At 43.8% G+C, this 15,994-nt stretch overlaps 1 protein-coding gene across 1 annotated transcript in view; it reads left to right on the top strand.

Annotated features, from left to right (window-relative positions):
* The window catches only part of LOC126278537 (galanin receptor type 2-like), a 1,269,802-nt gene that overhangs the window by 291,334 nt on the left and 962,474 nt on the right, over positions 1–15,994 (top strand). The gene's annotated exons all lie outside the window — the stretch shown is intronic.

Raw genomic sequence — 15,994 nt, 5'->3', positions numbered from 1 at the left:
ACATCACTGTGAACTCCAAGGGCTTTAATTAACTATTCGTGCTCAGAGGGGGGCCCGCAAAAGGGGTGCCATCCGTTATTTTCGTTCTGAGGTGTGCGTCCTATAAGTGAGTCGTCATCAAGTGGGGGGAGGGGGGTGGTGCTAATTCCTGTATCTCTTCGACTGGTTCTGCCCACTAGCATTGGTAATCAATCCCAGAAACGCCGGCTGCTGTATTTCGATGTGGTTGCCGGGACATTGTGGCTGACACCTCCGTCGCCAGTACCGCGTCAGTAAGTGTCAATGAAGAGGGACAGAGAGTACACTACTGCATTGGCTCCTTACTTAGCTTGTATTTATCGCGAATCTCTTGCCCAACATAAAGTTCCGAGCGACTGGAAAAAATCGCAGGTGACGCCTGTATATAAGAAGAGTATAAGGACGGATGCTCAAAATTACAGACCAATATCCGTAACGTCGGTTTGTTGCAGGATTCTCGAACATATTCTCAGTCCGAATATAATGAATTTCCTTGAGACAGAGAAGTTGCTGCCCATGCATCAGCACAGCTTTAGAAAGCATCGCTCCTGCGAAACGCAACTCGCTCTTTTTTCATATGATATCTTGCCAACCTTGGATGAAGGGTATCAGACGGATGCCATATTCCTTGACTTCCAGAAAGCATTTGACTCGATGCCCCACTGCAGACTCCTAACCAAGGTATGAGCATATGGGATTCGTTCCCAAATATGTGAGTGGCTCGAAGACTTCTTAAGTAATAGAACCCAGTGCGTTGTCCTCGATGGCGAGTGTTTATCGCAGGTGAGGGTATCATCTGGAGAGCCACAGGGATGTGTGGTAGGTCCGCTGTTGTTTTCTGTCTACATAAATGATCTTTTGGATAGGGTGGATAGCAATGTGCGGCTGTTTGCTGATGATGCTGTGGTGTACCAGAAGGTGTCGTCGTTGAGTGACTGTAGGAGGATACAGGACGACAGACAGGATTTGTGGTTGTGTAAACAATGGCAGCTAACTCTAAATATAGATAAATGTAAATTAATGCAGATGAATAGAAAAAAGAATTCCGTAAGGTTTGAATACTCCATTAGTAGTCTAGCGCTTGACACAGCCACGTCGATTAAATATTTGGGCGTAACATTGCAGAGCGATATGAAGTGGAACAAGCATGTAATGGCAGTTGTGGGTAAGGTGGATAGTCGTCTTCGGTTCATTGGTAGAATTTTGGGAAGATGTGGTTACTCTTTAAAGGAGACCGCTTATAAAACACTAATACGACCAATTCTTGAGTACGGTTCGAGCGTTTAGGATCCCTACCAGGTCGGATTGAGGGAGGACATAGAAGCAATTCAGCGGCGGGATGCTAGATTTGTTACTGGTCGGTTTGATCATCACGTGTATGTTGCGGAAGTGCTTCAGAAACTCTGGTGCGAGTCTCTAGAGGAAAAGAGGCGTTCTTTTCGTGAATCGCTGCTGAGGAAATTTAGAGAACCAGCATTTGAGGCTGACTGCAGTACAATTTTACTGCCGCCAACTTATATTTCGCGGAAAGACCACAAAGATAAGATAAGCGGGACTAGAGCTCGTATAAACGCATATAGGCATTCATTTTTCCCTCGTTTTGTTTGGGAGTGGAATAGGGAGAGAAGATGCTAGTGGTGGTACGAGGTACCCTCCGCCAAGCACCGTATGGTGGATTGCGGAGTATGTATGTAGATGTAGATGTAGAAAGGTAGGACATTCGATCACCAACTGGAGGAAATCTTTTTTTTTTTTTTTTGGTCATCAGTCTACTGACTGGTTTGATGCGGCCCTTTCCTGTGCTAACCTCTTCATCTCAGAGTAGCACTTGCAATCTACGTCCTCAATTATTTGCTTGACTTATTCCAATCTCTGTCTTCCTCTACAGTTTTTGCCCTCTACAGCTCCCTCTAGTACCATGGAAGTCATTCCCTCATGTCTTAGCAGATGTCCTATAATCCTGACCCTTCTCCTTATCAGTGTTTTCCACATATTCCTTTCCTCTCCGATTCTGCGTAGAACCTCCTCTTTCCTTACCTTATCAGTCCACCTAATTTTCAACATTCGTCTATAGCACCACATCTCAAATGCTTCGATTCTTTTCTGTTCCGGTTTTCCCACAGTCCATGTTTCACTACCATACAATGCTGTACTCCAGACGTACATCCTCAGAAATTTATTCTTCAATTTAAGGCCGGTATTTGATATTAGTAGACTTCTCTTGGCCAGAAATGCCTTTTTTGCCATAGCGAGTCTGCTTTTGATGTCCTCCTTGCTCCGTCCGTCATTGGTTATTTTACTGCCTAGGTAGCAGAATTCCTTAACTTCATTGACTTTGTGACCATCGATCCTGATGTTGTTTCACCCTGTTCTCACTTCTACTACTTCTCGTTAGCTTCGTCTTTCTCCGATTTACTCTCAAACCATACTGTGTACTCATTAGACAGCAGATCATTTAATTCTTCTTCGTTTTCACTCAGGATAGCAATGTCATCAGCGAACCGTATCATTGATATCCTTTCACCTTGTATATTAATTCCACTCCTGACCCTTTCTTTTATTTCCATCATTGCTTCCTCGATGTACAGATTGAAGAGTAGGGGCGAAAGGCTACAGCATTGTCTTACTCCCTTCTTAATACGAGCACTTCGTTCTGGATCGTCCACTCTTATTATTCCCTCTTGGTTGTTGTACATGTTGTATATGACCCGTCTCTCCCTATAGCTTACCCCTGCTTTTTTCAGAATCTTGAACAGCTTGCACCATTTTATATTGTCGAACGCTTTTTCCAGGCCGACAAATCCTATGAACGTGTCTTGGTTTTTCTTTAGCCTTGCTTCCACTATTATGTCAGAATTGCCTCTCTCGTGCCTTTACTTTTCCTAAAGCCCAACTGATCGTCACCTACCGCATTCTCAGTTATCTTTCCCATTCTTCTGTATATTATTCTTGTAAGCAGCTTCGATGCATGAGCTGTTAAGCTGATTGTGCGATAATTCTCGCACTGGTCAGCTCTTGCCGTCTTCGGAATTGTGTGGATGATGCTTTTCCGAAAGTCAGATGGCATGTCGCCAGACTCATATATTCTACACACCAACGTGAATAGTCGTTTTGTTGCCACTTCCCCTAATGACTTTAGAAATTCTGATGGAATGTTATCTATCCCTTCTGCCTTATTTGACCGTAAGTTCTCCAAAGCTCTTTTAAATCCCGATAATAATACTCGATCCCCTATCTCTTCTAAATCGACTCCTGTTTCTTCTTCTATCACATCAGACAAATATTCACCCTCATAGAGACTATCAATGTATTCTTTCCACCTATCTACTCTCTCCTCTGCATTTAACAGTGGAATTCCAGTTGACTCTTAATGTTGCAACCGTTGCTTTTAATGTCACCAAAGGTTGTTTTGACTTTCCTGTATGCTGAGTCTGTTCTTCCGACAATCATATCTTTTTCGATGTCTTCACATTTTTCCTGCAGCCATTTTGTCTTAGCTTCTCTGCACGTGCTATTTATTTCATTCCTCAGCGACTTGTATTTCTGTATTCCTGATTTTCCCGGAACATGTTTGTACTTCCTCCTTTCATCAATCTACTGAAGTATTTCCTCTGTTACCCATGGTTTCTTCGCAGCTACCTTCTTTGTACCTATGTTTTCCTTCCCAACTTCTGTGATGGCCCTTTTTAGAGACGTCCATTCCTCTTCAACTGTGTTGCCTACTGCGCTATTCCTTATTGCTGTATGTACAGCTTTAGAGAACTTCAAACGCATCTCGTCATTCCTTAGAATTTCCGTATCCCACTTCTTAGCGTATTGATTCTTCCTGACTAATGTCTTGAACTTCAGCCTACTCTTCATCACTACTATATTGTGATCTGAGTCTATATCTGCTCCTGGGTACGCCTTAGAATCCAGTATCTGATATCGAAATCTCTGTCTGACCATGATGTAATCTAATAGAAATCTTCCCCTATCTCCCGGTCTTTTCCAAGTATACCTCCTCCTCTTGTGATTCTTGAACAGGGTATTTGCTATTACTAGCTGAAACTTGTTAAAGAACTCAATTAGTCTTTCTCCTCTTTCATTCCTTGTCCCAAGCCCATATTCTCCTGTAACCTTTTCTTCTACTCCTTCCTCTACAACTGCCTTCCAGTCGCCCATGACTATTAGATTTTCGTCCCCCTTTACATACTGCATTTCCCTTTCAATATCCGCATACACTTTCTCTATCTGTTCAGCTTGCGACGTCGGAATGTATACCTGAACTATCGTTGTCGCTGTTGGTCTGCTGTCGATTCTGATTAGAACAACCTGGTCACTGAACTGTTGACAGTAACACACCCTCTGCCCTACCTTCCTATTCATAACGAATCCTACACCTGTTATACCATTTTCTGCTGCTGCTGATATTACCCGATACTCATCTGACCAGAAATCCTTGTCTTCCTTCCACTTCACTTCACTGACCCCTACTATATCTAGATTGAGCCTTTACATTTTCCTTTTCAGATTTTCTAGTTTCCCTACCACGTTCAAGCTCAGAAGCCGACTCGTAGAACATTATCCTTTCGTTGATTATTCAATCGTTTTCTCATGGTAACCTCCCCTTTGGCAGTCCCATCCCGGAGATCCGAATGGGGGACTATTCCGGAATCTTTTGCCAATGGAGAGATCATCATGACACTTCTTCAACTACAGGCCACATGTCCTGTGGATACACGTTACGTGTCTTTAATGCACTGTTTTCCATTGCTTTCTGCATCCTCATGTCGTTGATAATTGCTGATTCTTCCGTCTTTAGGGGCAATTTCCCACCCCTAGGACAAGAGAGTGCCCTGAACCTCTATCCGCTCCTCCGCCCTCTTTGACAAGGCCGTTGGCAGAATGAGGCTGTCTTCTTATGGCGGAAGTCTTCGGCCGCCACTGCTGATTATTTATCAAAATTTAGGCAGTGGCGGGGGTCGAACCTGGGACCGAAGACGTTTTGATTCTGAAACAAAGACGCTACCCCTAGACCACGGGCAGTATACCCGGAACTCTTTTAGCGCCCTCTAAAGGGACGTGTTTCGTGTCAGACATTTCTTCTCCTCGAATAACTTCCGTGCCCCTCCCCCCCCCCCCCCCCCCCCCGACTAGGGGAGGACTTGTCCCTCTAACTATGGCGACGCTTCGACGCTTCGGCAATCGTTGTTTGCACTGAATGCCCTCTGCCGACGTAGGCGACGTCTCACTATGTTTGTCAATCGTTTGTTGGTGCGTTGCTGCTGCCACTGTCTCGACCTCCACTTCCACGCCACGTGCTACATGTGAGGGTGTGGAAGGTTCCTCCCCTACCTGACGTGAGGTGGGTGTAGGGGTATCCTCCGTGTCACCTTTATGCTCCCCTAACTCGGTCTCCTCTTCCTTCAACACATCCGTGTTACCCTCCGAGCTCGCCAACACCTCCCGGAAGGCCACTGACACGTGCGTCATCGGCAGTTGCATGGTAAATTCTCGCTTTGGCGTTTCTCCATGTGGTAGTTGCATGACGCGGCCTTGTATGCACTCCGAGCGGATATGTCCTTTCCACCACCACCAGGAACATGTTCGTGGCTGGCCATCGTAAATCACAATAGCTCGGCATCCCTCAATATGCATATAAATCTGATGGGATATGTTTAGTAAGGACGATCCGCACCTGTCGGACATCGTTTAGCACAGGATAGGTGCTAAGACTCACCCAGCGTTCAGGCGTATGACTGAGTACCGTTCCATACTGTCGCAGCGATTTAATAACCATCGAATCTGGTACCTCGAACGGCAATTCAAATATCCGGATGACCCTCACACTCAAGCCTGAAGGAACTACTGTTACATCGCTGACACGGCCATCAGAGCGTCGAAATTTAAGTCTTCTCTGAGCAGTGGCGACAGTTCTTTCAGACGCAGCTTAATCGGTCGTCTTGACGTACATTGTACAGCTTACAATGGATAGTGGATTCCAATTATGTTTGTAGCAGGCAAACGAACTTCTTCCCTCAAAAAGCGCTCTATTTCGAATTCTTTGAGTCTGGCATGTTCGTTGCCAAATATAAATTGGACCGTAGTCTTTCTAAAATTGTGATCCATGGCAATCTAGTCAGACAACAACACGTGTGAGTATCAGCGGTATAAACACTTTCCCTTCCACCTGCGACCGAGGCAGGGGCAACAGGTCCGTGCCGAGCCATTGCCTGAAGGAGACTGTCGTCTGTGATACCCAAGCACGACTCACGGCTCCGTCCTCACGGCCGTAATTCCGCCAGTACCTCGTCTCCTACCTTTCAAACTTCACAGAAGCTCTCCTGCAAACCTTTCAGAACTAGCACTCCTGGATGAAAGGATATTGCGGTGGAATAGCTTTGCCACAGCCTGGGGGATGTTTCCAGAATTAAATTTTCACTCTGCAGAGGAGTGTGCGCTGATATGAAACTTCCTGGCAGATTACAGCAAGGTTCGTAGGCGAGCTTGTGTTATGTTAGGGAGGTAGGAGACGAGATACTGGCGGAATTTCGGTTGTGAGGACGGGTCCTGAGTCGTGGTTGGGTAGCTGAGATGGGAGAGCACTAGCCCGCAAAAGACAAAGATCCCTATTTTAGTCTCGGTTCGGCACACAGTTTTAATCTCCGAGGAATTTACACGGAATAATTATTTTGGGTTCCTTTGTCAACTGCCTCATTTTTTCCCAAAATTTTTCCGTCATCCTTCATATCTTTCTTTTCTCATGCTGCTTTTTCTATCTCTGGAGCGCAACCTACATTTACTTCTCTGAAAAGCATCTCTCGTATTCTGGTCATGACAAATAAATATAAATTTCTTTTATTTCTTTTTTGTTGTACCTGTTAAGTTTTTTTTATTTTCATCTCAAAACTGTATATGTTAGATTCCACACTGAATGGATGACCTCTTGAACAGGGTGTGTGTCACAACTAACCGAATGATAATATTTGAAGAAAGCATTGACAGATGCCTCAAAGACAGTATGGATGTAATCATATCGAGATAAGTAGGTAAGTAGACTTATATTATATTAGTCTTATTGACACTAACATTCGGGCGTAGTTTCCAATTTGCTCTGAGAGTTTTTACGTTTGTTGTTAAAACATATCTGTTCTGTAGACAACCACCTGAATGTAATAAATTCGAAGGTAGTCGTTATCAAAAATTGCCTGGAAATTCGCTTGAAATATGAATTAACCGTAGTTACAGTTTGTGATAAAGCAAACTACTTCTAATATAATATTGTGTCAAGAGATATGGGCTTACGCTCACTAGTGCTTATGTGGTCTTCTCTATCTTAACACTGAAGTGTTTCAGCCAATTAAGTGAGAGAGTCGTCTGTAGTGGAGGAGGCGGCACGGTAGCCCGAGTTTAATAAAGCTAGAGGCAGTTACTGATTGAGTAAATTTCCCATGTAATATCATTTAAAGTTATATTTAATAACTCCAAAAGTGATCTGGAGCTAAAAGTCAGCAGGGCGAAATTAGTATTGGTCAAGAATTTACTGTTAATTTGGTTTAAAAAAGGAAGCGAGCGAACGAGAGGGAGAGAGAGAGAGAGAGAGAGAGAGAGAGAGAGAGAGAGAGAGAGATGGGATGTAAGGTGTATCGTTCATTGCATGATTATGAGCATCAACATATCAATAGCTCAGTCATTTTCTACCCCTCCTGTTACAAATCTCTATTCAACGTTTATCTTTTCATGAAGAATAGTCCATATCCCCGATCATGTTTTCATCCATTTCTTTTCTTTGACTGGCTGTTTGATCATAACACATATCACACTTTATCCTTGGTTTCACAACACGACCACATAAACCTATAAACCTCCCCTTAAGAAACAACAGTACAACAGCTCATAGTATCGATGACTAAGTTTTAAGGCTTCCTGCATTAACATCGAGCTCTTGTGGCTATCATTAACGCTATTTGTATTTCATTCCCATACATCTGCTAGCCACAACTATATATATATATATATATATATATATATATATATATATATATATATATATATATATATATATATATATATATATATAAAATGGTGCGATGTGCTCAAGGAGTCCGAGTGATTCTCATTGACTGGACCCAACAGTACTACCGAAGCGACACTGGGTCTCAGTATATCGGGAAATGCGGTTAACACACCGTTTTCCAGGCCATTAACATCGAAATTTCCGAACCGTATGTGCTACTTGTTCTCCGCTTACCTCCACAGTTGTCCTATCTACATAACAAAATGATTACCTGGCTCATTATTAATGGCGGGCATCCCTGTTTCAGGTGGCCTATCCAAAGCCTTCGAGAGGCAACAAAAATAAAATTTCCCTTATTTCGCACAATTATTACTAACATATTGACATTAAATATGAATTAAGAAGCATGATCTAATGTTAAAAGTTTAACACAATAGGACAAGTGTTATAGTTAGAAACTGAGTGTATGTTCATAAAGCAACGTAGCTCAATGCGCGACAATGTCCAATCTCTATTCAAAAAAATAGCTCTGAGCACTATGGGACTGAACTGCTGAGGTCATCAGTCCCTTAGAACTAAGAACTACTTAAACGTAACTAACGTAAGGACAACACACACATCCATCCCCGACGCAGGATTCGAACCTGCGACCGTAGCAGCAGCATGGTTCCGGACTGAAGCGCCTATAGCCGCTCTGCCACAGTGGCCGGCAAACTTTTTCAACCAGTACCTGAGAATCAGATGACCTAGTAATTTCCAGTAAATTTTACACATAACTTCAGAAACTTAACGAATCTTTTTCTCGCTGACGCCTTCTGCAAAATGATCAAAGAAAAGTCTAGGCCTCGCGAGATTAAGCCGAGCGATGTTTGGGCGCTGCAGTCACGGACTGCGCGGCTGATCCCGGCGGAGGCTTGAGTCATCCCTTGGGCATGGATGTGAGTGTTTGTCCTTAGGATAGTTTAGGTTAAGTAGTGTGTAAGCTTAGTGACTGATGACCTTAGCAGTTAAGTCCCATAAAATTGCCCACACATTTGAAAATTTGTTGAAAAATCTAGCTACGTACATTCGCTGGTTATGTTGCCTCAAGTCTGCTGTTTTAAGTTAATAATTCTTGACTGCTAACTTGCAACACCTTTTGCAGAGAGTATCTACACTTACCTGCTAAATTATATCATTGTGAGACACAGCGTGCAGGAGATATCACCTCATAAACTTTGAGATGCTTGAAAAACTAAATTTTCCTTCAAACGGAGGACTAAGTATCAAGACTATACTTATCCAGGGTTTGCTAATGAGAACACTTGGTTACATCCAAGAAACTTGAAACCTAATTTCAAGCCATTATAAACTTTCGTCACCTATACGTTTAACGTCAAATATTTAACACATTACGTCACTTGTAAAGTACGCAGGATCTGAAGCCTTTTTATACATGTGGCTAAACTTTTTTACACATTTGGAGGTCCAATGATTGACGCTAAGTGCACATCGGCTCAATCCTAGGAAAAAAATGCCAGACTGAAGTTTTTATGGATATTTTCCATGTGCTGTTTACAACTTGAGACAAGGAATACGCAAATCGAGTGAGGTGGAATTTTCATGAATTAACTCCAAATCAAAGTGATACCAAGTATTAACGTGGAGTCATAGAGAAGGAGTCTCTTTTATAAACTAGAGATGAAAGCCGTATTCCTTGTCTAGCAGCCTCGGTAAATTTATTCGGTCATAATTTCTCATTTATGAAAATGCAGCCCAAGTTAGTAAGCGCCAAGGGAACTAATTAAGCAGTTAGTTAACTCTTCCCATTTTTACGAGACCCGTCTGACGTTCCGAGACGAAATATTGGTTTAAATTGCAAATAACTTTAAATTAATAAGCATTGAGAGCTTACTCGCTTAATATTGTTTGACCGTGGATACTAAAAATCATTTCAGTTGTTCGAGTATAAGAACTAGCAACAAACGATCAGTTTTGTCGGTGAGAATGCTCTAAACGTATTTATTCGGTAGTTAATTTATGTGTGTGTGAGAGTGTCTTTATGTCTATATGGACGTGTAAGGGCCTGTATGCAATACTGACAATAGCAATGGAATTGAGATTATTTATTGTTTTATACATTACAAAATACAAATCACTTTATCTATGAAGTTCTAACCTGAATCAAAAATGCTCCTATCGTAGCACAAAAAGGTGAATATATCTTGGGCACAGATAGAAAAGTAAAGGAAGGAAACTAGCTTTTCTACTTACCTGGTAGTTTCAAAAACATTTACGTCAAATCAACTTCACATATTCCTGCTTTTTTTACTAGTAATTTTAATGACAATGCAACGTAATATAATACACCGTGTAAAGTAAAGTAATATCATACGTATAACACGTCACATACCGTAATGTCATGTCCCATCGCTGCCTAATGTTCTGGATTTTGAGCAGAGGATCAGAGACTTCAGCCTACAAATTTCAGGTGAAGGAGAGCCAATACCTTGAGGTAAGAAAGCTTATTCCGCTGAAGAAGTAGGATAAACTCTTAAAAAGCGATTCTATTTCAAGAGGTTTTGATTTAAATGTCTTGAAGCGCCCAAGACAAGTCGAAAAGTAGTTCCCTTCTTTTACATCCCTGAATTTGCCTAGAACATATGCGCCTTCTTTGTGCTATGATCGGAGCATTTTTCATTCTGGTTTCAAACTTATACTTTACCGTAGTTTTGACACTAGACAGCCATAGCTTAGCAACCAATGCAGGTTTTCGTTGACTCAGGTGATGACTGAACCGTTGTAGGTTATTTTATTGTCTTTCGTATCATGTGGCTTATATCGCAGCAGAGGATAATGCTTTCTCACAACAGGATGACCATCAATTCCATATATATATATTTTTATCTTTTTACGAAATTTGATCGGATTCACACCGAAGTGGCGTGCGTAAAAAATCTCACGAAAAAGTACTTTTTGCATGTAAAATCCAATGAAGCTAGATTTTTTAAAGCAAGTTTTCAATTTGAACGTACGAATACGTTTTCGTTATTCATTTGATCCGTTTTGAACCGTTTGCGCCTATTCGGTTCACATGCAATGAAGAGCCAAAGAAGCTGGTACACTTGCCTAATAGCGAATAGGGCCTTCCGAGCACGCAGAAGAGCCGCAACAACTCGTCTCTCGACTGATGTGTCAATGTTTGCCGGAGGGAACTGACACCATGAATGCTGAAGGACTGTCCATAAATCCGTGAGTACGAGGGGGTGGAGGTTTCTTCTGAATAGCACGTTGCAAGGCATCGAAAGTATGTTCACTAAGTTCACGTCTGGGAGGTTTGGTCGCCAGTAGAGTTGTTTAAACTCAAAAGAGTGTTCCTAGACTCACTCTGTAGCAATTCTGGACATATGGGTGTCGTATTGTCCTGCTGGAATTGCCCAAGTCCGTCGGAATGCACAATGAACATGAATGGATGCAGGTGATCAAGTAGGATGTTTACGTACCTTTCACCAGTCAGAGCCGTTTCTAGACGTATCAGGGGTTCCATATCACTTCAACTGCACACGCTCCATACCATTGTAGAGCCTACATCAGATTTAACAGTCCCCTGCTGACATGCAGGGTCTATGGATTCACGAGGCTGTGTCCATACGCGCACACGTCCATCCGTTCGGTACATTTGAAACGAGACAGGCAACATGTTTCCAGTCATCAACAGTCTAATCTCGGTATTTACGGGCCCAGGCGAAGCATGAAGATCTGGGTCGTGCAGTCATCAAGGGTACACGAGTGGGCATTAGGCACCGAAAGCTTATATCCATGATGGTCCTTTCAATGGTTCGCCCGCTGACACTTGTAACGGCTCAGAATGGAAATCTGAAGCAATTTGCCGAAGGGTTGCACTTATGCCACGTTGAACGATTCTCTTCAGTAGTCGTTGGTCCCATTCCTGCAGGATCTTTTCCCGGCCACAGTGATGTCCGAGATTTGATGTTTTACCAGATTCCTGACATTCACGGTATTCTCGTGACAAGTTCACACGGGGAAATCCCCACTTCATCACTACCTCAGAGATGCTGTGTCCCACCTCTCGTGAGCCGCCTACAACACCACATTGAAACTCACTTAAATCTTGATGACCTACCATTGTAGCAGCAGTAACCGCTCTAACAACTATGCCAGACAATTATTGTCTTACATAGACGTTGAGAACGGCAGTACCGTATTCTGCCTGTTTACATCAAATTGAAAGACCGGCACCCGGCGAACGGTATGCCCGACGGGGGGCCCAAGCCATACGATTAAATAAAACCAGTTTCTTGGTGCCTCAGTGCTTGGTAGGTTTCTCGCTGTTCTCACATCTGCTACTCCTCACTGGTTTCGACTTTCTTCGAATTACTCTCCATTCATAGTCGGTATTCATTATATTGTCAATTCCCCTAAGCAGATGCTGTACTTCTTCACTTTCAGCCAGAATAGCAATGTCTTTAGCGAATCTTATCATTGTTATCCTTTCACCCTGAATTTTAATCCCCACTTGAACGTTTCTCTTGTTTTCGTCTTTGCTTCTTCGGTGTAGAGATTGAACAATGGGAGCGAAATGCTACGTCCCTGTCTTACACCCTTTTAATCCCAGCAGTCTGTTCTTGGTCTCCCTCTCTTATTGTTTCCTCTTGGTCCTTGTACACATTATATAAGACCCATCTTTCTCTGTAGCTTACCCCTGCTTTATTCAGAATTTCCAAAATTTCATTTTGCAACATTTCACATTGTCGAACGCTTTTATCAGGTCCACGAATGATACGAGCGGTTCTTGATTTTTTTTTAGTCTTCTTTCCGTTATCAACAGTAACGGCATAACTGCCTCTCCTGTGCCTTTACCTTCCCTAAAGCCGAACTGACAGTCATGTAATAGATCATCAGCTTTCTTTTCCACTGTTCTGTACATTTCTCTTGTCGGCAAGTTGGATGGTTGAGCTGCTAAGCTGTTTGTACGATAATTCTCGCACTTGTTGGCTCCTACAGTCTTCAGAATTGTGTGTACGATGTTTCTCCGAAAGCCAGATGGTGTATCGCAAGACTCATTTATTCTACAAACCTACATGAATAGTTGCATTGTAGCACCAACATGAATAGTTGTTTTCTTGCCATTTCTGCCAGTCATTAAAAAAATTCTGATGGAGTGTTATCTATCCATTCTGTCTTACTTTATCTTATGTCTTGTAAAGCCCCTTTAAATTTAGATTCTAATACTGGATCCCTTATCCCTTCTACACAGACTGCCGAATCTTCTTCTACCACGTCGTCAGACAAGTCTCTCCCCCACTGAGGCCTTAAATGTACTATTTACAGCTATCCACTACCTCATCCGCATTTAACAGAGCAGTTCTCATTGCAATCTTAATGCTCTTAATGCTAGCACCCCTGCTTTTAATTTCCTGGTATGTTGTTTTGACTTTTCAATATACCGAGTCAGTCCTTCGGACAATAATTTCATTTTCAGTGTCCTTTGCCTCATCTTCCCTGCACTTCTTATTTAATTCGTTCTAAATGACTTTTATTCCTGTACTCCGGAATTTCCATGAACTCGTTTTCACTTCTTTCTTTCGTCGATCAGCTGAAGAGTTTCTTCTGTTACCCACAGTTCTTTGCACTTACCTTCTTTGTACATATAATTCTCTTTCCAAATTGTACGATTGCCCTTTTTAGAAATGTCCATTCGTCTTCAGCTGAACTTCCAAGCGAGCTATTCCTTGTAGCTGTATCTATAGCCTCAGAGAACTTCAGCTAGTCTTGTGGAGTTGGTTCCTAGCTTCTTGGTTAGCACAGCCGTTCCAGCAGTCTACAAAAAGATGTAATTCAATTCTGCTGCATCTTTCTCAATTTACATACAGCGGTCGCCAGACAGACATGTTTATAAATTCACACGATGCTGCAGGAAAATAGGTACGCAACGCTATTTTACAAAAAGTGATATTTGAAATTCTGTCGAAGTTGAAATGAGAAATACCGTTTATTAGGGGGCGACTATTTTTCTGACATGACGTCGATTGCCGAACCATAGCCTCCTCCGTTAGTAGTGAATCGTTGTACAAACAGTATATGTGCAAATAGCCAAATTCGACTATCATGAGTAACATGTACCAAATTATCTACAGCCTTTCAACAGTGCTTTTTTCCAAACAGCACCAAGACATCGCAGTCCAACGATTGCGACTGTTGCCGCAGTAAAAATTGTAGCGCATTTTGCTAGTTTGAAGACTAAACCGAGATCAGTCTGAGGGCTTAGAAAAGTACAGCCAATATACCTCCTTGAAGAATATTTATCCATTTACATCCATACATATACACTCCTGGAAATTGAGATAAGAACACCGTGAATTCATTGTCCCAGGAAGGGGAAACTTTATTGACACATTCCTGGGGTCAGATACATCACATGATCACACTGACAGAACCACAGGCAAATAGACACAGGCAACAGAGCATGCACAATGTCGGCACTAGTACAGTGTATATCCACCTTTCCCAGCAATGCAGGCTGGTATTCTCCCATGGAGACGATCGTAGAGATGCTGGATGTAGTCCTGTGGAACGGCTTACCATGCCATTTCCACCTGCCGCCTCAGTTGGACCAGCGTTCGTGCTGGACGTGCACACCGCGTGAGATGAAGCTTCATCCAGTCCCAAACATGCTCAATGGGGGACAGATCCGGAGATCTTGCTGGCCAGGGTAGTTGACTTACACCTTCTATAGCACGTTGGGTGGCACGGGATACATGCGGACGTGCATTGTCCTGTTGGAACAGCAAGTTCCCTTGCCGGTCTAGGAATGGTAGAACGATGGGTTCGATGACGGTTTGGATGTACCGTGCACTATTCAGTGTCCCCTCGACGATCGCCAGAGGTGTACGGCAAGTGTAGGAGATCGCTCCCCACACCATGATGCCGGGTGTTGGCCCTGTGTGCCTCGGTCGTATGCAGTCCTGATTGTGGCGCTCACCTGCACGGCGCCAAACACGCATACGACCATCATTGGCACCAAGGCAGAAGCGACTCTCATCGCTGAAGACGACACGTCTCCATTCATCCCTTCATTCACGCCTGTCGCGACACCACTGGAGGCGGGCTGCACGATGTTGGGGCGTGAGCGGAAGACGGCCTAACGGTGTGCGGGACCGTAGCCCAGCTTCATGGAGACGGTTGCGAATGCTCCTCGCCGATACCCCAGGAGCAACAGTGTCCCTAATTTGATGGGAAGTGGCGGTGCGGTCCCCTACGGCACTGCGTAGGATCCTACGGTCTTGGCGTGCATCTGTGCGTCGCTGCGGTCCGGGCTCAGATCGACGGGCACGTGCACCTTCCGCCGACCACTGGCGACAACATCGATGTACTGTGGAGACCTCACGCCCCACGTGTTGAGCAATTCGGCGGTTCGTCCACCCGGCCTCCCGCATGCCCACTATACGCCCTCGCTCAAAGTCCGTCAACTGCACATACGGTTCACGTCCACGCTGTCGCGGCATGCTACCAGTGTTAAAGACTGCGATGGAGCTCCGTATGCCACAGCAAACTGGCTGACACTGACGGCGGCAGTGCACAAATACTGCGCAGCTAGCGCCATTCGACGGCCAACACCGCGGTTCCTGGTGTGTCCTCTGTGCCGTGCGTGTGATCATTGCTTGTACAGCCCTCTCGCGGTGTCCGGAGCAAGTATGGTGGGTCTGACACACCGGTGTCAATGTGTTCTTTTTTCCATTTCCAGGAGTGTATAATCGGTCCACTGAGCTTCGCCGGCCGCGGTGGTCTAGCGGTTCAGGCGCTCAGACCGGAACCGCGCGATTTCTACGGTCGCAGGTTCGAATCCTGCCTCGGGCATGGATGTGTGTGATGTCCTTAGGTTAGTTATGTTTAAGTAGTTCTAAGTTCTAGGGGACTGATGGCCACAGATGTTAAGTCCCATAGTGCTCAGAGCCATTTGAACCATTTTTGAACCAC

This window comes from Schistocerca gregaria, chromosome 6 (genome assembly GCF_023897955.1).
Source record: "Schistocerca gregaria isolate iqSchGreg1 chromosome 6, iqSchGreg1.2, whole genome shotgun sequence".
In the NCBI taxonomy this organism is placed as follows: Eukaryota; Metazoa; Arthropoda; class Insecta; order Orthoptera; family Acrididae; genus Schistocerca; species Schistocerca gregaria.
This window is presented reverse-complemented; position numbering and strand designations above follow the sequence as displayed.